This window comes from Saccopteryx bilineata, chromosome 8, assembly GCF_036850765.1.
Source record: "Saccopteryx bilineata isolate mSacBil1 chromosome 8, mSacBil1_pri_phased_curated, whole genome shotgun sequence".
NCBI lineage: Eukaryota > Metazoa > Chordata > Mammalia > Chiroptera > Emballonuridae > Saccopteryx > Saccopteryx bilineata.
The window spans coordinates 8,860,362-8,884,197 of record NC_089497.1 but is presented as its reverse complement, the minus strand read 5'-3'; the positions used below and the strand labels follow the sequence as shown (position 1 = coordinate 8,884,197).

Here is a 23,836-nt window from a genome sequence, read left to right as displayed (position 1 = left end):
CCTGCGGTGTGCAGTGGATAACACACGGAACCGGAATGCTGGGTCGCAGGATCAAAACCCTGACCTTGCCTGGTCAAGGCACATCTGGAGTTGATGCTTCCTGCTCCTCCCCCCTCTCGCTCTCTTCCCCTCCCACAGTCAGTGGGGGCCTCACCCTGAGGTTGGATCGCTCAAGTCAACCATCTGATCCAGACCAGGAGTGGGGGCCGGGGCGGGGGGGAGGTTCGGGGGGGGGGGGAGTGGAACGGTACTGCCAGGTGGATCTGGTTGAGGCACATGATCTCAGTTATTAAAAAAATAAAGCTAAAATTTTTAAAAACTATTTCACAGAAACATTTAGCAAAAGAATAGGATAAGCAGGGCTGGCTCAACTACTTGTGGGCCCTCTGGCTACAGAAAGATCACTTTGTCCTTTGTATGTACTGTATATTGAATACACAGCATTACTTGATCTTTGGTAAAGACGACTGATTTCCTAGGAAGTCTGTCCTGACAGCTCAGTACCTGTCGTGGCTGTGCAGGTGACCCTGGCCTGAAGTTCTCCGCACCCACCGATTATCAGTATGAGACCCGCTGAGCCAGCTGTGAAGGATTTTCTGTTCCCAGTGGGAAGATCCTGCTCCCCTTGGTGGTGCGTTATCTCTCTTCTATCTGGTGCTTCCATAGCTTCTGTGAGGCATGGTTTGCAGATTTTTAGAAATCAGCGTTAACTTCCTAGATGAGGCCTTTAACACATGATTACTTTTGAATGAGTCCTGGCAAGACTTTTTATTTTTACTTTTGTCAGTTGTTCCATTGATTGGGGGGGGGGGCGGAGTAAGAGGAAGGGGTTAGGGAGAAAAGGAGAGAGGCATCAACTCACTGCTTCACTCAGTTCCATTTTGTTGTGCACTTGTTGGTTAGTTCTCACATGTGCCCTGATAGGGATCGGACCCGCAACCCAGGCATGCTGGGACGACGCTCTAGCCACTGAGCCATGAGGCCAGGGCACGGCAAGACTATTCTCATTGGCTTACATTTTTGCCCAGAATCCACAAAATGGGTAGACACTCACTTCTTTTTCTTTAATGTTAAATCATAAGGCCTAAACTACAATGGGGGTCATCTTCTTTAAGAACCCAGTTTAAAAGTTTATGAAATGTGTTTTAATTTAACACATGCTTTAAAATGGATTAATAAACTTACAAGAGTAGGGAGACTAAAGGAAGACTAGTGAGACAGTTTTAGCTCTGTTTGGACCAAAGGAGTCCCCACATTTAATCAGTGGAGGGATTCAAATACTTCAACAACCAGTTCTCTGCCCTAATGACTATTTTAAGTATAAAATTATGACATACTGAAAGGTAGTTTATTATTTCATGCATTGAATATTTAAATAAGAACAATAAAAGGAGAACACAAAACGAGATTACTTGATTTTTTTATCTTATCTTATTTTTATTAATTTTAATGCAGTGACATTGATTAATCAGGGTACATATGTTCAGAGAAAACATCTCCAGATTATTTTGACATTTGATTATGCTGCATACCCCTCACCTAAAGTCAAATTGTTGTCTGTCACCTTCTATATGGTTTTCTTTGTGCCCCTCCCCTCCCCTACCCCCTCCCTCTCCTTCTTCAACCCCTCCCCACCCCCTGTTACCATCACATTCTTGTCCATGTCTCTGAGTCTCATTCTTATGTCCCATCTATGTATGGGTTCATATAGTTCTTAGTTTTTTCTGATTTAGTTATTTCACTCCGTATAATATTATCAAGGTCCATCCATGTTATTGTAAATGATCTGATGTCATCATTTCTTATGGCTGAGTAGTATTCCATAGTATATATGTACCAAAGCTTTTAATTAATTAATTTATTTATTTATTTATTTTTGTATTTTTCTGAAGCTGGAAATGGGGAGGCAGTCAGACAAACTCCCGCATGCACCTGACCGGGATCCAACCGGCATGCCTACCAGGGGGCGATGCTCTGCCCCTCAGGGGCATCGCTCTGTTGCGACCAGAGCCACTCTAGCGCCTGAGGCAGAGGCCATGGAGCCATCCCCAGCGCCCGGGCCATCTTTGCTTCAATGGAGCCTCGGCTGCAGGAGGGGAAGAGAGAGACAGAAAGGAAGGAGAGGGGGAGGGGTGGAGAAGCAGATGGGCGCTTCTCCTGTGTGCCCTGGCCGGGAATCGAACCCAGGACTTCCACACACCAGGCCGACGCTCTACCACTGAGCCAACCGGCCAGGGCCTGTACCGGGCTTTTTAATCCACTCGTCCTCTGACGGACACTTGGGCTGTTTCCAGATCTTTGCTATTGTGAACAATGCTGCCATAAACATGGGGGTGCATTTCTTCTTTTCAAACAGTGCTATGGTGTTCTTGGGGTATATTCCTAAAAATGGGATAGCTGGGTCAAAAGGCAGTTCGATTTTCAATTTTTTGAGGAATCTCCATACTATTTTCCATAGTGGCTGCACCAGTCTGCATTCCCACCAGCAGTGCAGGAGGGTTCCCTTTTCTCCACATCCTCGCCAGAACTTATTCTGTGTTGTTTTGTTGATGAGCGCCATTCTGACCTGTGTGAGGTGATATCTCATTGTGGTTTTAATTTGCATTTCTCTAATGATTAGTGATGTTGAGCATTTTTTCATATGCCTACTGGCCATCTGTATGTCCTCTTTGGAGAAGTGTCTATTCATTTCTTTTGCCCACAGAGCCTAGTACCCTGGGGCCCCTCGCTAGGGCTCCCAGAGATTTGGGAGCTCAGGCCCTGCCCAGCAAGCCCCGCAGGGGACGTTTGCGGGTGGGACCAGCACAGGCCCGAACCCAGAGGCAGAGGCGCTGGAGCGCTTTCCCCGTTGACCCGGGACCGGAAGTGGCGAGGGCGGGGTCTGCACTGACCGGGTTGATGGGCTCCGCGCAGGGATGGCGCTGGACTTGTCGGAGCAGCCTAAGGTGCACCTTGCCTTTCTGCCACAAGGGGACCACGCGGGCCGCGACGCGGCCCAGGAGAGTGGCGGGGTGTGGGTAGCCTAAGGCGCGGGGCACGCCCTGGGGCAGTGCCCGGCTTCCGTCGCGGTGGTCGCCGAGTTTGGGTGGATCGCGAACCCCAAGGTCCACGACGGTCAGGAGCGGAGGGCCGAGGGGCGGGATGCGTGGGGGGGTGGCGTTCGGGCCTGGAGTTCCCCTTTGGTCCGTCAGACCGGAGGGCTCCACGGTCGGGGCGCCCCGCGGCTGTGGGGGTGCCGGAGTCCCCAGGTCGGCGCCCGCTTGTGTAAGACGGACGCCCCGCCGGAGGCTCCGGGAGGCTTGTTCTTCAGAGTGTGCAGGACGCCCAGCGATCTGAGTGGCGCGCAGGCAAGTTATGGGAGCCCCGCGCTCCTACTCCGTGCGGGACACTGCTGTCCCCGCGCTGGGCGAGCGGCGGTGTCTCCGCGTCAGCCGGGTGTGTGTGTGTGTGTGTGTGGGGGGGTGACACTGCTGTCCCCGCGCTGGGCGAGCGGCGGTGTCTCCGCGTCAGCCGGGTGTGTGTGTGTGTGTGGGGGGGGGGGGGTGACACTGCTGTCCCCGCGCTGGGCAAGCGGCGGTGTCTCCGCGTCAGCCGTGTGTGTGTGTGTGTGTGTGTGTGTGTGTGTGTGGTGGGGGGGTGACACTGCTGTCCCCGCGCTGGGCGAGCGGCGGTGTCTCCGCGTCAGCCGGGTGTGTGTGTGTGTGTGTGGGGGGGGGGGGTGACACTGCTGTCCCCGCGCTGGGCGAGCGGCGGTGTCTCCGCGTCAGCCGGGTGTGTGTGTGTGTGGGGGGGGGTGGGGTGACACTGCTGTCCCCGCGCTGGGCAAGCGGCGGTGTCTCCGCGTCAGCCGTGTGTGTGTGTGGGGGGGGGGGGTGACACTGCTGTCCCCGCGCTGGGCGAGCGGCGGTGTCTCCGCGTCAGCCGGGTGTGTGTGTGTGTGGGGGGGGGGTTGACACTGCTGTCCCCGCGCTGGGCAAGCGGCGGTGTCTCCGCGTCAGCTGTGTGTGTGTGTGTGTGTGTGGTGGGGGGGTGACACTGCTGTCCCCGCGCTGGGCAAGCGGCAGTGTCTCCGCGTCCGCCAGGGGGCGTGGGGGGAGAGGACCAGACACTGCTGTCCCCGCGCTGGGCGAGCAGCCCTATCACCGCGTGGGGGGGGGGGGGTGACACTGCTGTCCTCGCGGCGATGTCTCCGCGTCTGCCGGAAGGGGGGGACACTGCTGTCCCCGCGCTGGGCGAGCAGCGGTGTCTCCGCGGGCGGGGACACTGCTGTCCGTGTCCGCGGGCAGGAGGGCGCTGCGCCTCCCGGGGCAAGGGCACCTTCCCTGGGGCAGGGGTCTCCGGGGGTCCATGCTGTAAAGAAAAGGACAAGGCGACAAATTCTGCAGGCCTTTGGCCTGGAGATGAGAGAGAACAAGACTGTTGCCAACTCCTTATGTTTTCCTCTTGATTTGAGAGCAACAGGCATCCACTCCTCGTTCCACTGACTATTCTATTTAGCTGTGTGCTCCCTGGTGCTGACTGGGATCAAACCTGTGATTCCCACCCGTGGGGGTCCGGGGATCGGTGCTTTAGCCACTTAGCAACCTGGCCAGGGCCTTCAGGGCAGCATTTGAAAAAGAAAAGGAATAATGCAGAACATTTCTTCCTAAATGAGAGTTTGTGTAAAAGCGAGAAATATCACACAACAATTCATTTGCTTGTATTTCCTTTTTTCTGTTTTCCTCAGGAAAACTCAGTGTGGGTAGTGACACTGTCCAGCATGGCGTGGAAGGGTTAACATACCTCCTCACTGAAAGCTCAAAGCTCATGGGAAGGCCTTGGGTAGACTGGTGTCACCTGAACCTTAAAGAGGGCGTGTGTACCACTGCTCTGCAGACCCCTGCCAGTCAGCCAGAGATTTCTTGTGGGTCCAAGAAAGAGTAAAGCACCCTGGTGTTGTATGGAGAGAGTACAGTCTGTGGTCTATATCATTGGGTCTGGCATCTTCACACAGTATTGGGTGGTTAACTCTTTTGTAGATTGGCACCAGTCTGCGGAGCAGTGGTTTAAGCACCCTGCTGCAGTCTGACCAGGGCATGGCACAGTGGATAGAGTGTCAGACTGGGATGCTGAGGACCCAGGTTCAAGACCCTAAGGTCGCCGGCTTGAGCCCAAGGTCGCTGGCTTGAGCAAGGGGTTACTCGGTCAGCTATAGACCTCCGCTCTAGGCACATATGAGAAATCAATCCATGAACAACTAAGGTGCTGCAGCGAAGAATTGATGCTTCTCATCTCTCTCCCTTCCTGTCTGTCCCTATCTGTCTCTGTCACAGGAAGATAAAAGGAGAAGAACCCTGCTCTACATCATAAGGCCCCGCAGGTACCTGCTCCTTTCAGTAAGGTTGTTGATGGTTTGTACTTGGTTTGCAGAAGCTGTGCCTAGAGACTGTGACCATGCCTGCCTGCTAGCATGAACACCTGCCTCACGTCAGTATAAGTGAGAACTGCCCATAGTTCCGCATGTTATTGAACATATACCATAGTGTGTGTCCTAAGAGAAGGGAGAGTGGAATGCGTTAGCTTTTTTGCATATCAGCAGGGTCTGGTTTGATGAAGACTAGGAGAGAAAACTGGGCATTTTAATGATTCTTTCCTTTTATAGTTGAATAAAGTACTTTTGTGTATCAGAAGCTCAGATTTTAAAATAGCGGGCAAGGTGGGCTCTCTCTGGAGCAGCCCACGCCTTTCTTCCCTCTCACACGTGCCTATTTATTTTCCCTCCTAAGCTCTGAGGGTCCCCACAAGACCTGTGAGCAGGGGAGCAGCAGGCAGTGGCCGCTCATCGGGCTCACCCGAACCTGCCTCCAGCGCCTCTTTTCCCTGACTCTTCAGTGAGCGGAGAGCCGGGCGCCCTGCTGTCCCTGGGACCTCCTTCTCGGGGAGTTCACGCGGCCCGTGTGACCACGTCTTCCCTGTGACGTGTCTAGGAGCCAGCGCAGAGCACCACCCAGGCTCTCCTCTTGCTGCCTTACCCCTAAGCCTCTCCTTCGGTATTTTTTTTAAAGATTTTGTTATTGATTTGAGAGAGAGAGAGACGGGAAAGGGGGAGGAACGGGAAGCATTAACTCATAGTAGTTGCTTGTCATATGTGCCTTCACCGGGCAAGCCTGGGGTTTTCTACTGGTGACCTCTGCATTCCACGTCGGTGCCTTGTCCACCACGCCACCTCAGGTCACGCTAAGTCCCTCCTTTGTGCCACTGTCCCCAGCTTTAATGAATGAACTCTCAAAAGCAAAAAATTAAATAGTGGGCAAGGATTGCCTTTAACTAAGGAGTGTTGCCTTTACGAGGCAGAAAAGAATGAGGGGCTTTCATGGCCTTTTGTGTATGTCAGCTGTTCCAGCATTTTTAGACAGAGGAAAATTTTGGTGTTCTGCTAAACTCAGTTCACTTTAGATCTCTACACTGGATTTCCGAGACTCCCATTTCGTTTTGGGGTTCTCTGAAGAGTTGAACAGATTGTTTCTTCAGCTTGGACAAAAGGAAGGAGATCAGAGCGCTTCTGCGTGAACTGGCCCCAGCCCCAGTTACCACCGCCCTGAGTGGCGACTAGATGTGCAGGTGTGTTAATTAATGACATATTTCAGGTTTCTGTCATTGGGCTTATTGTGTTATTTACCACTGTAACCAAACTTTGGTTTGAAACTTTAGTTTTCTCTCACACATTTTCTGGCCATTTCACAAATAGTTCACTTTCTTATATTTTTAATGTGTCAAATTGGTTTAATTTGCAAAGTGTGAGAAATAGGTTATTTTGGGAAAGGAGATAGATGGATATGCAGATTTTTTCAAGTGATGCTTAGATGTTTTTATTTTTAAGATTTATTGATTTTACAGAGGGAGGAGGGGGTGGCGTGAGAAGTATCACCTAATAGTTGTTTCGCTTTAGCTGTTCATTGATTACTTCTGCTGTGTGCCTCGACTGGGCAAGCTCAGGGTTTCTTTCTTTTTAAGCCTTTATCATTTTAGAGAGGGGAGAGAGAGGGGGCATGCATGAAGTATCAACTCCTCTATGTGCCTTCACTGGGCAAGCCCAGGGTTTCAAACCGGCAGCCTCAGCATTCCAGGTGGACGCTTTATCCACTCTGCCACCACAGGTCAGGCAGTGATGCTAGGATTTTTTTGAACTTCTGTTTAAATAAATACACAGGTCAGTGAATGTACAGCTCAGTGAATTATAGTGAAACACCCATGAAACCAGCATTTCCCCATGACCAGCATTCTTCTCGCCTCCTGCCAATTCTGCCCTCTCCTCTTTCCCTGACTTCCCATACACGGATTACTCTTGCTGACCTTGAACTTTGTGTATGTGGAATGATTCAGCCAATGTTCTTTTGTGTCGGGAACACACTATATTTATGAGATTCAGGGGTTTTTTCGTGAGAAAGAGAAGAAGGGAGAGAGAGAAAGTTGTTTCACGTAGTTGTTCCATTTAGTTGTGTACTGGTTGATTGGTGCTCGTGTGTGCCCTGACAGGGTCAGACCTGCAGCCTCTGACACGCCTGCTTGGTGCTTTACTGAGCCACCCAGTCAGGGCCGATTCAGTAGATTTGAAAGCCATAGAAACTGGTGGTTTTTAGCCTTTTTACACTTGGGTACCTGTGAAAGTAGGAGAATTATTTCAGGGACCACTAAGGCAGATACTACCCTAAGCATAAGTGAATTTGACTTAGATCATTGGGTCTGTAATCCTCATACAACACAGGGTGGTGAGCTTTTTTTTTTTTAAAGATTGTATTTATTTATATTTAGAGAGAGAAGAGAGAGAGGAGCATCATCTAGTAGTTGCTTCATTTTAGTTGTTCATTGATTGTTTCTCTTATGTGCCTTGACGGGCTTTCACCCCGGCGACCTCAGCATTCCAGGTGGGCGCTCCACCCATTATTGTGCCACCGCAAGTCAGGCCGGGTGGTTAACTCTTTTGTGGACCAGCGTGAAATTTCTGACGGACTGGCCTGCGGACCCGCAGTTGAAGAAACCAGGATGAAGAGATGTTTATTGAATGTCATCCATTTGCTGACCAAAGCTTTGCTAAATGTTTTGGGAAACAAAAGTGTGAGATGCCTTCTCAGCTGTAAAAGATACTGTCATTTAAGAAATTAGGGGGTCTCAAATAACTAGTAATTAGAGATAGTTGTAAAATATGATTCTGGAGGGGAAAAGAATTGTATAAATCAGGGTACAACTGAGTATTTCAAGAAAGCTGTAGCTCAGGTAATTCAGTTCAGTGTACACAGGAGTGATCCAGAAAGGATTCGGCAAAAGGAGGCGGGGTCTCAGAAGGATAAATGAATGGAGGAAACCAGGGTCCATTTGTCGGCAGAGGAGACGGGGTCTGCTGCAGAGGGGCGTGTGCGCGTGGGAGTGAGCGTGTCGAGTACGCGGCACAGCGCGCCAGCCCAGCCAGACCTGGCAGCATGCCGGAATGACGGTGCTTTAAACACCTAGGTTCCATCCCCCCAGAGATGCTAACTGGTACGGGCTTTGACCCGGGCACCAGGATTTCTAATAACCCCATTCACCCAGGTAATTCTAATATGCAGTAAAATTGGTAAACCACTGTTACAGTGGCTTCTTCCTGATTCCAATATGGTGAGGTGGTCCAGATAGGTTACAGAACTTCAGTTAGGGAAGTTGAGCCATTATTATCTAGTGTGATGAGTGCTTGAATAGATATTAACGCAGGATACAGTATAAGCCTCGTTACAGACTCCACGAGGATGGGTACAGTGTCTTGTTGACTCCTATGTCCCCAGCACAATGCCTGGGACAGAAAAGGCATTCACAGCTAAATATAAAAACAGCGGGGAGGGGACTGGTGGTGGTAAACACCTTCTTAAATAAAGGATTGATCAGGCATTGCCTGTGTACCGGTCCTGTGGTGTGGATACAGCAGAGAGCAAGGTACAGTGGCCGCTCTGGGGATCATAAGCAGCAAGTCCTGTGGAGCTCGTGGGGAGGAGGAGATTGCTGGCCAGGCTCTGTGATTAGGTCCTTCCCTGACAACCAGGCACAGGGGGTGGGGAAGGGCGTGTCCATGTGGCTCAGCAGTGACTTATCTGACAGTTTCTGACTCTTGTGTGGGGGTGTCTCCTGACTCTTTGGATCCAGTAGGCCCTAGAAGCTCTTTTTTTTTTTTCTTTTTGTTTTCTTGACTTGCTTAGAGTTTTTTCCATTATGAAGGCATTTATTAGAAGTTAGGAAGTTAAGCAATTGAATTTTCTAAAATTAAACTCAAGAGGGCTCATTGATGCAGTGAAGTGAGTGTGAACGGCTGTGTTACCGCAAGGATTAGCACCGTTAGTGTGTGTACTGCCGCAGCGAGCACAGGGATTACACGGACTGAAGTTGAGGGTGTACGGAAGGAGTGTAGCCTCGTGGTGCAACACATTTCAAAAGGCTACTCAGAGAATTGACTTTGCGGGCTTACTAGCTGACATTATTACGAGGGATTTGAACGTGCATTCTGTGTGTGGGAGGAAGACTTGTCAAATGAAAACCGACTGAAAGGCTTGGAAACGAGTAACGCTGCAGAGGCTTTCGTTGCCGAGGAACTGATTTGTCTCCGGAGACGAGTAGTGAATGAATAGTCGCCATCTAATTATTGTGCATTTGCTTATGGGGAATAAACTAATCACCACAGTTCAGATTCTAATAGAAACATTTCCTGTACTTCATAATTGCAAGTGTAATTAATGTCTTTGTTAATAGCGTCAGTAAATTGAATGTATCTGAGATTAGTGAAGGAAGATGTTACCCTTTAGGGATGATTTATTTAATATTGCTATCGTTATTTTTACAGGGAGAAGGACAGAATTTCGTCTTCATTAAAAATAAGCTCATACAGCCTGACCAGGTGGTGGCGCAGTGGATGCAGCATCAGACTGGGATGCGGAGGAACCAAGTTCGAGACCTCGAGGTCGCCAGCTTGAGCGTGGGCTCATCTGGTTTAAGCAAAGCTCACCAGCTTGGACCTAAGGCCTCTGGCTCGATAAGGGGTTGCTCAGTCTGCTGAAGGCCCACGGTCAAGACAAATATGAGAAATCAATCAACAACTAAGGTGTCGCAACGAAAAACTGATGATTGATGCTTCTCATCTCTCTTCATTCCTGTCTGTCTGTCCCTATCTATCCCTCTCTCTAACTCTTTCTGTCTCTGTACAAAAAAAAAAAATCATACATATTATGAACTTTTTGGAGTTTTACTGAATATCATTCAGATTTCTTTCTGAGAAAAATTAGGCCTAATTTTTCTTAGTAGGTATTAAGAATGTTATATAATCTTTATCTACAAATTTTAAAGAATGGTGCAGATACTTATCTGTAAAGGTTATTAATTTAGATATCACGTAACCTAGAAATGGGAGGATAGCCTGGCCCGTGGTGACACCTGGATAGAGTGGTGACCGGGGACACAGGTCACCAGCCTGAGCGCGGGCTCATAGCCTGGCCCATGGTGACACCTGGATAGAGTGGTGACCGGGGACACAGGTCACCAGCCTGAGCGCGGGCTCATAGCCTGGCCCGTGGTGACACCTGGATAGACTGGTGACCGGGGACACAGGTCGCCAGCCTGAGCGCGGGCTCATAGCCTGGCCGTGGTGACACATGGATAGAGTGGTGACCGGGGACACAGGTCACCAGCCTGAGTGTGGGCTCATAGCCTGGCCGTGGTGACACCTGGATAGAGTGCTGACCGGGGACACAGGTCACCAGCCTGAGCGCGGGCTCATAGCCTGGCCGTGGTGACACCTGGATAGAGTGTTGACCGGGGACACAGGTCACCAGCCTGAGCGCGGGCTCATAGCCTGGCCCGTGGTGACACCTGGATAGAGTGCTGACCGGGGACACAGGTCACCAGCCTGAGCGCGGGCTCATAGCCTGGCCGTGGTGACACCTGGATAGAGTGTTGACCGGGGACACAGGTCACCAGCCTGAGCGCGGGCTCATAGCCTGGCCGTGGTGACACCTGGATAGAGTGCTGACCGGGGACACAGGTCACCAGCCTGAGCGCGGGCTCATAGCCTGGCCCGTGGTGACACCTGGATAGAGTGTTGACCGGGGACACAGGTCGCCAGCCTGAGCGCGGGCTCATAGCCTGGCCCATGGTGACACCTGGATAGACTGGTGACCGGGGACACAGGTCGCCAGCCTGAGCGCGGGCTCATAGCCTGGCCGTGGTGACACCTGGATAGAGTGTTGACCGGGGACACAGGTCACCAGCCTGAGTGTGGGCTCATAGCCTGGCCGTGGTGACACCTGGATAGAGTGCTGACCGGGGACACAGGTCACCAGCCTGAGCGCGGGCTCATAGCCTGGCCGTGGTGACACCTGGATAGAGTGTTGACCGGGGACACAGGTCACCAGCCTGAGCGCGGGCTCATAGCCTGGCCCGTGGTGACACCTGGATAGAGTGGTGACCGGGGACACAGGTCACCAGCCTGAGCGCGGGCTCATAGCCTGGCCGTGGTGACACCTGGATAGAGTGTTGACCGGGGACACAGGTCACCAGCCTGAGCGTGGGCTCATAGCCTGGCCCATGGTGACACCTGGATAGACTGGTGACCGGGGACACAGGTCGCCAGCCTGAGCGCGGGCTCATAGCCTGGCCGTGGTGACACCTGGATAGAGTGTTGACCGGGGACACAGGTCGCCAGCCTGAGCGCAGGCTCATAGCCTGGCCGTGGTGACACCTGGATAGAGTGGTGACCGGGGACACAGGTCGCCAGCCTGAGCGCGGGCTCATAGCCTGGCTGTGGTGACACCTGGATAGAGTGGTGACCGGGGACACAGGTCGCCAGCCTGAGCGCGGGCTCATAGCCTGGCCGGTGGTGACACATGGATAGAGTAGTGACCTGGGACACTGAGGTCACCAGCCTGAGCGCGGGCTCATCTGGTTTGAGCAGCAGGTTTGCCAGCTTGAGTGCAGGATCATCGACACAATCTCAGGGTAGCTGGCTTCAGTCCAAAGGATGGCCTGAAGCGCAAGCTTGAGCAAAGGGTGTCACTGGCCTGACTGGAGTCCCCCAGTCAGAGCACCTATGAGAAGCCATCAATGAACAACTAAAGTGCCACAACTCCGAGTTGATGTTTCTCATCTCTCTCTTTTCCTGCCTGTCTCTCTCCCTCTCCAAAAAAAAATAAATAAATAAAGTAAATAAATAAAAATTAGAGGATAGATTGAATGACCTTAAGTCTTTAAACAAATATTAATTGCTTAATTACATACCTAGATAGATAAATTTGGTCCTTGTCTGTCAGTGTAGGTAGATAGGAAAAAGAAGTATAAACAATCTATAATTGAATAAGTAGTATTTTCAATAGTTATATTTATTTATTTATAATTTTAATTTGTGGCCCTGGCCGTTTGGCTCAGTAGTAGAGCGTCGGCCTAGTGTGCGGAAGTCCCGGGTTCGATTCCCAGCCAGGGCACACAGGAGAAGCGCCCATCTGCTTCTCCACCCCTCCCCCTCTCCTTCCTCTCTGTTTCTCTCTTCCCGTCCCGCAGCCGAAGCTCCATTGGAGCAAAGATGGCCCAGGCACTGGGGATGGCTCCTTGGCCTCTGCCCCAGGCGCTAGGATGGCTCTGGTCGCAACAGAGCGACGCCCCAGATTGGCTGAGCATCGACCCTTGGTGGGCGTGCTGGTTGGATCCCGGTCGGGGGCATGCGAGAGTCTGTCTGACTGCCTCCCCGTTTCCAACTTCAGAAAAATACAAAAAATTAAATAAATAAATAAATAAATTATATATATATATATAATTTTAATTTGTGTTTACATAGATCAATAGTTATATTTATTACCATTTGCTTTTCTATAAACTTCTCTACTAGAGAAATGATCTTATACAGATAACTTACCTTACAAGTACCTGTTTTGTGTTTGAGGACTAATTTACCCAAAGGGATTAATATAGTTTCCAAATTATTTTGAGACATTACATTTCAGCTTTGGACCAATATCTTTGGTTTTTTGTGTGGTGTTTTTTGTTGTTGTTGTTTTTTTCACAAATGACCTTGAATTAATTGGAGGATTCTACGTGGTGGTGTTAAGTTAATCCTGAAATCTTAGGTTCAGATTTGGTACTCTCTTGGAATTCTCTTCAGTGTGGCTTCTGGTCCTGTTGACACTGCTGCAGGAGTTTTAGATCACAGCCCTGCCTTCTCCTGTAGCAGGTGTTTCAGGTCCATCTTGTACAGTGCCTGTCCCAGACGTGAGTCCAATCAGCTGTTACTCCGAGGAGGTCCCGCTTCCTTTGAAAGGAGAATGATCTTTGCGAGCACACTCTGGTGCTGGGGTCAGAGAGCTCCCTTTCCAAGTCGGTCATTGTGTCTCGTGGGTTTCTTCTGTTTCTTTTCACAATATATCAGTAGTACATTTTTTAAATTTTAGAATATATCTTACAAACGAACGATTATAGACCCTCAGTTTAGAGAAGAATGATAAAAACAAGTACCCATTGCCAGGCTTGAGGACTCGAACAAAACCAGACCCTTCCGATCTCCCTCCCCCAACCAGACGCCCCCCCAGCACCCTGGACCACCATTCTGAGTTTTCTGTTCATTTTTATTGCTAGCTTTATTTACACACATTTTTCAGCAAACTATTTTTTAGATTTGCACGTATTCTTCAGTGACTTGCTCTTTTGGTTAAACACGTTCCTTTTAGATTTATCTCGGACAGTTCATGTTAGTGTTATTTCTTTTTGCTGCCACTTAGTAAGCATTTCATTGTATGAATATTCTCAATTTATCCACTCTGTTGTTAAGAAATATTTGAGCTGCTTCTAGCTTTTGGCTCTTAGCAACAAATACTACTAGGAATCTCTGTATATGTGTAAGAGCTCACTTAGTCATCTACCTAGGAGTGGAATGACTGGAAATACTGTTTTCCAGAGTGACTCAGCACCCTGCCTGCAGTGGGTGAGAGTTTCCAATCCGGTACTTGCCATGTGGACAGGTGTTTACCTCATGCTAGTCTGATGTGGACAACAGCATTTTGTGGTTTCATTGGCATTTTTTTCTTGTTGTTTAGGGGCAAGAGAGAAACAGACAGGCAGGCAGGCAGGAAGGGAGAGAGATGAGAAGCATCAACTCATAGTCTTGTCACTTTAGTTGTTCATTGATTGCTTCTCAGACCTGCCTTGACCAGAGGGCTCCAGCCAAGTCAGTGACTTTTCTTTTTTCTTTTTCTTTTTTTTTTTTTTTTAACCAGGGACAGAGAGAGAGAGTCAGGAGAAGTACAGATAGGGACAGACAGACAGGAACGGAGAGATGAGAAGCATCAGTTTTTCGTTGCGACACCTTAGTTGTTCATTGATTGCTTTCTCACAAGTGTCTCGGCTGTGGGCCTTCAGCAGACCGAGTAAACCCTTGCTCAAGCCAGCAACCTTGGGTCCAAGCTGGTGAGCTTTGCTTAAACCAGATGAGCCCGCACTCAAACTGGCAACCTCGGGGTCTTGAACGTGGGTTCTCCATGTCCCAGTCCAGCGCTCTATCCACTGCGCCACTGCCTGGTCAGGCCAAGCCAGTGCTTTGGGCTCAAGACAATGACTTTGGGTTCAAGACAACTATGGGACCACGTCTATGATCCAGTGCCCAAGCTGGCAGCCTTATACTCATGCTGGTGACCTCAGGGTTTTGAACCTGGGTCTTCAACGTCCCAGGTTGACACTCTGTTCTCTGTGCCATCACCAGTCAGTCTTATTGGCCATTTTCTTGATTCCTAATAGAGTTGAACATATTTACTTAAGTTGATCTATTTGTGTTATTCTTTTGTTAAGTGCTTCCTGAGGTACTACACATTTTTCTCTTGGTTTTGTTCCTTTAAATCAGAGCAATTATTCATGCATTCTGGATACTAATCTTTTTTGTATATGTGCTACAAAATAATTTCTTTCAGTTTGTGGCTTGTTTTCTATTATTTTTAAGTATCCATAATACAATGTAATAATTTTAATGTAGTTATATTTCTCTCATTTTTTTCAGGATGGTTTTTTCCTTTTATATCATGTTTAAGAAATCCATACTGTAAGGTTGTATGTACTCATTTTTTTCAAAAGTTTTACTTAATGTTTACTTATTGTGAAGTCTGTGATTTCTCTGAAGTCTGATTTTATATATGAGATAAGGTAATTATAAATATTTTGTATTCAGCATTACTATTCAATCGCTATTATGCTCTCATTCCATTTGAAATCAAGCTTGCAAGCAGAAGCCTCAGGCTGAAGACAGGAACGGCAGTGACTCTGAAGCTCCATCTGAATCGGACCGGAGGTCAGGGCACCGAGGTTCCGCGGACAGACCAGCCGCGCGGCTGCACCTGGTTCCGCGGCAGGAGCGGCCCAGGTGGAGCTGGGAACCCGCCGCTGCAGGAGAGCCGTGAGCAGGCACAGGTAGCCCTGGCGGCCGCTCCTGCCCTTTGAGTCACGTGGGAGTTCATACATGCAGCAGTGCCTTGAATTTTCTTCCTGTGAGGGTGATAACTACCTATAAATTCCATCCAAGTTCTTTTCCTGTGACAAGATATGAGATCATATTCAAAAGCTAACAGATAGTTCCTTTCCTGGGGCTAATTATGGTCACTTCTTGACAAATGAAGTTATCTTATATTTTAAATTGTAAATAGGATTGAATCAACTGGAAGTGAATATTTACTGTTCATGTTATATGTATATATGAATGACTATCCTTTTTTACTATTTCTTTTGACTGCTTAACTTTATTATTTTCCTCCTTATTGAACAAAATTTTAAAAATGAAAGTCACAGTGTAATACTGTTCCTATTCACAGTGTTTCCAGACAGTTCAGTGTTTTTGACCTTTAAAAGCAATCCTGAGATGTTAATAGCCACAGAATAGTTGGAAATAAATTTTTTTTTCATATTTTTATGAAGTTGGAAACAGGGAGGCAGTCAGACTCCCGGATGCACCCGACCGGGATCCACCCGGCATGCCCACCAGGGGGCGATGCTCTGCCCATCTGAGGCGTCGTTCTGTTGCAACCAGAGCCATTCTAGCGCCTGAGGCAGAGGCCACGGAGCCATCCTCAGTGCCCTGGCCAACTTTGCTCCAATGGAGCCTTGGCTGCGGGAGGGGAAGAGAGAGACAGAGAGGAAGGAGAGGGGGAGGGGTGGAGAAGCAGATGGGCGCTTCTCCTGAGTGCCCTGGCTGGGAATCGAACCTGGGACTCCTGCATGCCAGGCCGATGTTCTACCACTGAGCCAACCAGCCAGGCCCTTAAATATGAATTTTTTTAAGATGCTATATTGCTTAGGCCAGAGGTCAACGAACCACAGCTCGCAAGCCACATGCGGTTCTTTGGCCCCTTGAGTGTTTAGCAAAGGCCAGCTTAGGAGTGCCCTCATTAAGTTAATAACAATGTACCTACCTATATAGTTTAAGTTTAAAAACTTTGGCTCTCAAAAGAAATTTTAATCGTTGTACTGTTGCTATTTGGCTCTGTTGACTAATGAGTTTGCTGACCACTGGCTCAGGCAGTTCGTGCATTTTTCTTTGACTGTGAAGATAAGGACTTGCCGTGTTGCTTAACTTTGAGTTCTGGCTAATTAGCTTCAATGTTGAGTGCTCGAATTTATGTGATCTATGCTGCATTTTATTAACCCTTTGAGTAGTTCAAACGTTCATGTACATCCTCGTGTCTCCTGACCATCCAGAGTATAATCATACAAAAATTTGTATTTTAAAAATGTTTAAGCATCGTTAAAAAAAAGACAAATATATGTTCTTCTTGTTTTCATAAATTGCTTATCAAACAAACATGGTTTTAAGTTAATAAAACAGAAACTGGAACTAATTTTATTTTTTGAAAAAGAAAACTCACTTCTGGGGGTCAGCAAGCATGAAAAAAACTCACTGCTCAAAGGGTTAAGGACTCCCTTCTCCCCTAGTGCCCGAAGTGTCTAGGAGACAAGCTGGCATCCACTCGTATAAATGTGTGTAAAGATAGTAGAACTGATCCTTAGTTATCTGGATAAAAGTGAACTCACTGCTCAAAGGGTTAAGGACTCCCTTCTCCCCTAGTGCCCAAGCGGCTAGGAGACAAGCTGGCATCCACTTGTATAAACGTGTGTAAGGATAGTAGACTGATCCTTAATTATCTGGATAAAAGTTAATTCACTGCTCAAAGGGTTAAGGACTCCCTTCTCCCCTAGTGCCCAAGCGGCTAGGAGACAAGCTGGCATCCACTTGTATAAACGTGTGTAAGGATAGTAGACTGATCCTTAATTATCTGGATAAAAGTTAATTCACTTCTGCCTGAGCAGTGGTGGCCCAGTGGATAGAACCTCGTCAACCTGGGATGCTGACATCCTGGGTTTGAAACCCCCAGGTCGCTGGATTGAGCCCAACGTCATTGACTTGAGCAAGGGGTCACTGGCTCAACTTGAGCCCCATTGTCAGGCACATTTGAGAAGCATTCAGTGAATAACTAAGGTGCTACCACTATGAGTTAATGTTCTCATCTCCCTTTCTGTCTCTCACTAAAAAGAAAATAAATAGCCTGACCAGGTGGTAGCGCAGTGGATAGAGCATCGACCTGGGATGCTGAAGTACCAGGTTCAAAACCCTGAGGCTGCCGGCTTAAACACAGGCTCATGTGGCTTGAGTGTGGGATCATCGACATGACCCCAAGGTCACTGGCTTGAGGAGGGGGTCACTGGCTCAGCTTGAGCCCCCTGGTCAAGGCACGTGTGAGAAAGCAATTAGTGAGCAACTAAGGTGCCACAACTATGCGTTCATGCTTCTCATCTCTCTCCGTGTGTATGTGTCTGTGTGTGTGTGTGTGTGTCTATCTTGCTATGAATAAAACGAATGAGTGAGTGAATGAATGAATGAAAGTACAGTACTTTTTATATTTCTGTTTGAATAAAGTATAAAGAAGGCAAATGAGAACATGTTGACTACATTCCAGGGAGCTACCCCTTCTTCCTTACAAATTTTGTTTGTTTTGTTTTTAGCAGGTAACTGTAAGCGATTCTGAGAAGCTCCGACGCGGACGTACAGGTCCGCTGGCCAGAGTTCAGGGACACAGGGAGGGAGACGTAAGGAGAAAAGGAAACTTAGGGAGAAGAGTCATGGAAGGGTGGGAACGGATTCAGTCTGAAAGAAAAGATTTCCAGGTCAAAGTGACATCGTGTTTGTTCGTCGTTGCTTCACAGGTTTACATCCAGCCACTCTTACCCGGAAACAGAGGCCGTTGAGAGAACACCACCATTGACATCGCCACCCATCAGCCCCTGCAGGCACATGGTCACTGTTTTCCCACAGGGGTGTGTGCTACAGTTGCACATAACTGCATCAGGTATTAGCAAACTAATCAGAAAAATATTTTAATTACAGTGATAACTTGATTAATCCAACTTTCCTATTTTAACCCCCTCGCAAATAAAAGGAAACCATATATTGCATAAACTAATAGCACATGTCATTGGGGGTTTTTGTTTGTTTGTTTTTTAAGCAACATGCCTGCCTAGCTGCGATGATAACAGTAGCCCTGGGAGGCTGCGTTTTCGTCCATATTTAGTGGAAGAGAAGCAGGACTGACCCCAGCCAGGTTGAACTAGTGGCCTTGTGTCCCCTCGGGGTAACCTTTCTTCCCCTTCATGCGCACTGTTCTCACCCCAGTCAGAACAAGAAAGCGTGGCTTAGTCTTCTTACACGTGTATCAAACTTGCCTGGCTCCTCTCTGTTCTCCATATTCTTCCTGATGGTCTTCCTTCTTCGCCTTTTTGGGCCAGAGTAAGTTGGGAGCAGTCTCCTCATATCTCTTTGAACCCGGAGCTCACCTCTGAGTACAGGCCATCGAAGTGAGCCTTTCTTTTCCTGTTTAAACAAACTCTCCCCTTGTCGGCAGCTCTGCCTTCCTGGCTCTGTGGCACATTTGATTGGTTTTTGTTTTGTGTTTTTCTGGTAGCTTGTATATGAACACATTTTCTGCAGATGCAGTCACTGTTCTACTTGCCTGTGTGGCTCACGTGTCTTGACTCTGGGTAAAACATTTTGGGTTATTACTGTGCCGGTTTTTCGGGATTAGCTGATGCATGTTTAGACTTAAGTGTCATGTCCTTCCTGTCTCAAACCCAGGGCAGAGCTGTGCAGAGGGAATGCTCTGTCACAGCCTGTGTCCTTCACCCACTGGAAGTCGCCATGGCATTTCAGGAGATTTCAGTGAGCTTGTTTGTATGTTTGTTCCAAGCTTGGGCAAGTTGGAAAAGGGAAGGGGTGGGAAATGGTAGGAAGAAAATATATCTTCTTTGAAAACTGAACGAGAAGAACCAGATGGTAGGGACCGTTTGAAAAGTCATTAACTGTGTGTCAAGGGCACATGTATGGGGGTCTTTAAAATTCATGGCAGTCCTTGGCCTTTTAGGGGATAATGTGACAAGTGAAGTCAGTCTTTGGAGATGGACGAAGGGGTTTGAATTTAGGCTTTGTGGCTTCTTATGCGTCCTTGATAAATTCCCAAAGTCTGATTTTCTTCATCTCTAAAATAGGAAGAATAACATCGTGTTGGCTTGTGGGGTCAAAATGAGACTATGAGTATAGAATGTTTAGCATAGTAACAAACTCGAGAAAATACTTTGTGAGGATTGAGGTCTCATTGTCTTATGGCCTTGAATTATGTCCCATATACACTGTTACCTGGTGGTTTCTGGGTAGTTGGATTATGGCTGTTTATTCTCCTCATTTTTATAATGAGTTTGATAACATAATATGAAAAAATACAATTTGTAAATCTGAAGGAAGGAGAAAAGAGATCAGGGAATTTCAATACATTTTCAGTATTATTTTCATCCAAACTTTTAATTCTTGGAATGATACATGTATAATGTTCGCCAGAAAACTCAGGTGTTGAAAACTACTCAGTCCCCAAGGGAGTCGGGTGGTCAGGCTGAGGGGGACGTAGAGGCTTGGCCTGGGGTCCCTTCTTTTGTCTGTTTCTCCCACTAGTGGCAAAAGCATGGGAAACTCAAGGCTTTACCTGTGACAGTTCCCTGTTGTTAGTAATATTGCATCTGACAGAAAGATTATCTGTGTTCCTCTTAGTCTCCAAGGGAAAACATAATAATCTCTGTAGTTTTTACAGCCCTTGTGGTCAGGGAATTCATCAGCTGCTATGTTAAAGTCTTCCTGCTATAACTTACTCTTCCTGTACTTTTTTTTTTTTTTACAGAGACAGAGAGAGGGATAGACAGGGATAGACAGGAACGGAGAGAGATGAGAAGCATCAGTCATCAGTTTTTCATTGCGACACCTTAGTTTGTTCATTGATTGCTTTCTCACATGTGCCTTGACCGAGGGCCTTCAGCAGACCGAGTAATCCCTTGCTCGAGCCAGCAACCTTGGGTGCAAGCTGGTGAGCTTTGCTTAAACCAGATGAGCCCACGCTCAAGGTGGCGACCTCGGGGTTTTGAACCTGGGTCCTCGGCATCCCAGTCCAGTGCTCTATCCACTATGCCACCACCTGGTCAGGCTTATTTTATAAAATATATATTTGATTAAGTCCCTCCTTAGTTTACCCTCCTAGAGTTCCCATAATCCTAGGTTACACCCAGCTCTTCCCTTCACGAAAGGTAGAAAATATTTTGGTGCAAAGGGTATCTTCACACATTGCCTCGAGTTTAAATATATTCTTTTTTTTTTTTTTTTTTTCTGAAGCTGGAAACAGGGAGAGACAGTCAGACAGACTCCCGCATGCGCCCGACCGGGATCCACCCGGCACGCCCACCAGGGGCACCGCTCTGCCCACCAGGGGGCGATGCTCTGCCCATCCTGGGCGTCGCCATGTTGTGACCAGAGCCACTCTAGCGCCTGGGGCAGAGGCCACAGAGCCATCCCCAGCGCCCGGGCCATCTTTGCTCCAATGGAGCCTAGGCTGCGGGAGGGGAAGAGAGAGACAGAGAGGAAAGCGCGGCAGAGGGGTGGAGAAGCAAATGGGCGCTTCTCCTGTGTGCCCTGGCCGGGAATCGAACCCGGGTCCTCTGCACGCTAGGCCGACGTTCTACCGCTGAGCCAACCGGCCAGGGCTAAATATATTCATTTTTAAAACCTCCATAACTGTTAGTTCCAATTTGAAACCGTCTTTTTAAAAAACAGAACAAGCAAGCCCAACTCCACCATTAGTGTGGTTACTTCAGTGAGCTTTACGAACTTTGAAAGAGATGTGTTTTAAAGCAGAATAAGCCCATTATTTCTCAGCTTTGGAAAACACTGTACCGTGCAGATGAAAACACAAGGATGTGCTTTATGGCAATAAACTCGATGTTGGATGCTTTGATCACTGAGCAATAATGGCTCTCTGTTTTATGTGTGTGTCACTCCATTCCTCTCTGCCCGGAACTCAAATGACTGAGTTCTGCTTGCCAGCCGCAAGTCCTTAAGCTTCAACTTACCATGATGGGGACATACAGGAAAGTCACTCTGTTTCCCTCGTGGGCTCACTCTGAGAGGGAGCGTCAGGAACACGGTGTCTGCAGGGATGTATTGGAATGCAGCTGCCGCTCAGGGCGTTGCTGTTCTAAGCACAAGCAACTTCATGAGGTTTTACAGTTACATTGTAAATTATGTTTGTCATTAGGAATATTGCCGTGTGGCCATCAGTACACTGTGCTTGAGCCCAAATTGATGCTTTTTATTTGTGAAGACTGTACTTTCTCTTTTCCTCTCTGGCAGTTAGATCTTCTCTTGCAGAACTGGCTGTCTTCCCACGACCAGCTAAAACGAGAGGCGACCCAAAAGGAGGACTTGCCCTGTCTCTCAAACCGTGAGGTCTCCTCCCTCTTCTCTTCTTAGTTTTCTTCCTCTCGACTCTCCCGTTGAGCTGCTATGATTCACCAGCTCAGGTGTGGCCCTGTGTGGCCAGGAGGAACAAAGCCCATAGGAAACCCTTTCCTAATTCTTTTTTGATGGTGGTGCTGACTCAGTTTGCTCAGTATTTCCTTAGTGCTCGGAGTGATCCGGGCTGTGTCAGACAGGATCCAGTCTGATGTCGATGTAGAATGCTCTCTTGCCGTGCCAGCCTGTTCCTTCCTGGGAGACAGTTGAACCCGTCACCTCGCTGGGCTGCAGGAAAGCCTCTCTGGAGGGCTGTCCTGGAAAGGGAAGCGCCCCAGGGCTGCTCTCTGCTAGACCTGTTCTCCTGGAACCCCACCTGCTCCCGGAAAGCTAGAGCTCACGCGATTCCGTGGCTAGTGCTATGGAACAGTGCCGGGGACGGGCCGGTCACTACAAAACAGTGGGGGACACCAGACGTGGTTAGCACGCAGGAATCACCCGGACTCCTCTCCCACTCAAGTGGGGTTCCCTGAGGTCACCAGGGGTGTGCTGGGAAAAGCAAACTGAGTTCTCTTTCTACCTGCGTGCCAATGTTGTGATCCTCACGGGCCCAACGAGAAGAGGGTGCCTGTGGTTTTGAAGGAATGTGCTTAGCTCACAGAACAAGACGGCTTCTCAGTTAACGCAGACTGAAGACACACAGATTAAGATGCGGGGAATGAGGAAAAGAGAGTCCAGGGGAGTCTCTGAGTTTCACTGGGGCAAGTATAGATGGTTAGGATAGGATTTCCTGGCATGGTCGGCAGACCGGGCTTTTATTCCAAATAAATAAGAAGTTCTTACAAAGCTCGAGTGAGGGTGCTGCTACAACATAGTGAAACTGCTTGATGTGCAGCTGAGACGGCTGCACAGTTCAAGGACTGGGAGAACCACGAGAGGCTGCAGGCGGGGTTTTTAGTGCTTAACGAGCAATAAGGATTTGTCTCATGATTTGAGCAAGGTAATTAAAACCTTTCCCCAAAAAAAGTTTAGACTCCAAGGATGTAACTATCAGGTGTTTTCTTCTATGCCCTTTTTCTCCCCCTCTTTATCTTCGCCTCGACAGAAATACCAAATTCCATGCCTTTCTTAGGCCCTTAAAACAATTTATCTTCATGCCAAACCTCTCATTAAGCCTCCTCCCTCCCTGTAATTTTTTTTTTATTTCTGAGTAGTGATTCACATAAAATCCATCCCTTCAAAGTGTACAATTCACTGGTTTTCTGTATGTTCACGAGGCTGTGCAGCCGTCACCACTGTCTGATTACAGGACGTTTTCATTGCTCCAGGAAGAAGCCCGTCCCCATCAGCGGTCACTCTCCCCTGCCCCCTCCCTCCACCGCCCGGCAGCCTCTGATGTGTCTGGCGCTGTCTCTTCTGGACAGTTCCTACGGGCAGAACTGGACAACACGCGGCTTTGTGTGTCTCTGCTTTCACTGCGCGTGCTGCTTTCAAGGTTCGTGTTGTAGCGTGTTTCAGATCTTCATACCTTCTTCTGACTGGATCAGAGAGCCTCTGACGACGTATTTACTACAAGGATGGTATTCTAGAATTATCTTCCCAGGTATAAGTTAGAAAAGTCTGGGAGCGACTTCTTCCTAAGCCAGTTACTAGTACTTACTCTCCACTGCCGAGTAGTTATTTCTAGTGTTAGTCATAAAGTTATACCAGGTGGGAGCTGGTCAGCTAAATGGTTGAGGAGACTTAGCTGAAATCAGCTCCCAAGAAAATTAATTTGTGTTCTCTTTCATTTGGTAGATTTCCTACCAACATAAGGAGTGTTCTGTGGGCATTTTATAGGTTTAGAGAAGATAGAAAATCAACTAAGATTTATGTCTTCTTGTATTCATTTTGTATATTTTTTATATTAGATAAAACCATGAAGAATTTATAAAAGTAGTCTGGAGTGGAATAAAGACATTTACTTTTGCTTAAGTTCACTCCTTAGAATTTTTTTTTTTTTTT

At 48.1% G+C, this 23,836-nt stretch overlaps 1 long non-coding RNA gene across 2 annotated transcripts; it reads left to right on the top strand.

Moving 5' to 3' along the window:
* The first annotated feature begins 2,884 nt into the window (after nucleotides 1-2,884).
* Nucleotides 2,885-23,626, top strand: LOC136312139 (uncharacterized). Of its 2 annotated transcripts, none has more exons than XR_010726897.1 (5): nucleotides 2,885-2,945; nucleotides 9,842-10,099; nucleotides 15,241-15,432; nucleotides 18,217-18,359; nucleotides 23,161-23,626. It is a non-coding gene; the product is annotated as an uncharacterized lncRNA (long non-coding RNA). The 2 variants fall into 2 exon arrangements; XR_010726898.1 differs by lacking the exon at nucleotides 2,885-2,945 and adding an exon at nucleotides 6,456-6,600.
* The last annotated feature ends 210 nt before the right edge of the window (nucleotides 23,627-23,836 follow it).